This window comes from Geospiza fortis, unplaced genomic scaffold (genome assembly GCF_000277835.1).
Source record: "Geospiza fortis unplaced genomic scaffold, GeoFor_1.0 scaffold128, whole genome shotgun sequence".
Taxonomy (NCBI): Eukaryota; Metazoa; Chordata; class Aves; order Passeriformes; family Thraupidae; genus Geospiza; species Geospiza fortis.
The window spans coordinates 1,916,533-1,918,504 of record NW_005054420.1 but is presented as its reverse complement, the minus strand read 5'-3'; the positions used below and the strand labels follow the sequence as shown (position 1 = coordinate 1,918,504).

General features: G+C 55.7%; 1 protein-coding gene across 1 annotated transcript in view; it reads left to right on the top strand.

Annotated features, from left to right (window-relative positions):
• RAD18 (RAD18 E3 ubiquitin protein ligase) overlaps positions 1-1,972 on the top strand; it is a 37,947-nt gene that overhangs the window by 900 nt on the left and 35,075 nt on the right. The gene's annotated exons all lie outside the window — the stretch shown is intronic.

Here is a 1,972-nt window from a genome sequence, read left to right as displayed (position 1 = left end):
TTTTAGCGGGTGTATGTGGGCACTGGGAGCCTGTGGCTCCGCGGGATGCTGCTGGCATGGCGCACAAGGCAGAGCCAGGCTGCTGGCACGGACCCCAGACTGAGCAGGGACCGGCTCCTCCCATCCCGCTCCAGGGGATCAGGGCAGGGAATTGCTCCAATGAAAAACTGTGGAATGCAGACAGAGAGGGCCGGGTGGCGATGCTGCCCCAGCCAGCCCTGCTCTCTGCAGGTGAGGAGCTACAGCAGAGCCCCTGTTGGGAATGCTGCCCAGGGGCTGGGGCAGGGCAGGGCTGGAGGTGGCAGTGCCTTGGGTCTGCCTCAGCAGCTCCTCAGTGAGCACCGGAACCCTCCAAGGTGATGGAAGGAGCTCTCAGCCTGCTCCAGTCATCTCTGGGGTACCTGACTGCCAAGGAATGGCCTGGGGGTGACTTGCCTTTAGCTTGGATTGGTCCAGCAGCTCAGTATGGATGGATCTCACTCTGAGTGCCCCACGGGGCACCTAAGGGCACTCTGGCACCACTCATGCTCATAGCTAATGAATGAAAAAATGACATAGAAATGAAATGTAAAGGAAATGATGCAGAACTTAGTGATTAGTGCTCTGAACCTGGACTCAAAGTGAAAAAAGTGCTCTCAGTCCTGCTGACTGAATCAAATCCAAATCGCTAATACATTTTAGTAATTTTTTTCATGTGCAAAGACATTAAAATGCTTTTAGTGAATGAGGTAAAGATTTTCCATTGATGTTTAAAACTAAAACAGAGCTGTGTGCTGTGGGCGCCCAGAGCCTGCTGTGAGCTCATGGCAGGGGCTGTGCATGGCTGCCCTGTCCCTCCTGTGGCCTCTGAGTCTGACTGCCCCGGCAGTGCCATCTGTGCACAGCCATGGGAGCCAGCATGGAGCCCAGGCTGCAGAGAGGGCCATTCCTTCCCAGTGGGAGCCAGGGCCATGCGGGATGCCTGGGGCCACCTGAGGGTAGTGCTCAGCCCAGCGCCCCAGCTCAGAGGGATTCTGCAGCCCCTGCTGCTGTTTCAGCTCAGATGTGGCTGCAGATCCCTTTGGGCAGCAGCTCTGACTTGCCTGGAGTTCCCTGCTCTTGTGAACGTTTGAGAGATGCTCTGTTACACTGGCTTTTGGAGGGTGGATACGAATTGCTGAGGCTGTAGATTTATGGCACCCTCATTGCTTGTGCCTGGACCATGCCCTGCTGGGCCATTTGGGGCCCTTTTTCCTGCCTGATCCCCTCTGCCCGTGGCACCCTCGGGTCTGGGGCTGGCCAGCAGCTCAGCCTCCCAGGGCAGGAGTGACCCCAGCCCCAGGCACGTGGCAGAGATTTTCCTGTGTTGTGTGTGGGTTTGGAGGCATTCCCTGCAGCATATGTCTGATTTCCTGTGCAGAGGAGAAAACACTTGCCAGACGAGACTGATTCTTGAAACTGGCCAAGTGTTTTTCAGCTGTCAGCTCCCCTGGCCCTGCCCAGTGATGGCTCATCAGCCGTGGGAGGGACAGTGCTGCACCAGCCAGTGCTGCTGTGGTTTGGTGCATTCTGAGCTTGGTTTCAATTTGAGCGTTTTTCTCTGAATGTTTGGCTCCCTGCTCCAGCACAAGCCAATGTCCCCATGTCCCTGCAGTGGAGCCCTTCCCCTGGTAATTCAAAGTGCTGATGTGGTGGGTGTCTGGAGTGTTCCTGGTGCCCCCAGCTGTGCGCAGCCCCTGCCCAGCTCAGGCTGCAGCAGGCAGGGCCGAGTGAGCCCTGGGGAGGCTGTGCTGTACCCCATGCCTTGGCTGGCTGCAGGCACACAATGAAAATAGCACTATTTACACAACTTTGGATAACTTTATTTCCCCTTCATATACACCTACAGCCTCACTGTAGAAACACTGGAAACCTGACTTTAGCAGGCCTGAGAGACTGCAGCATTATCCATCTTCTGTAAATGCTGTGGAGCAGTTGGAAACCTTTTTATGAT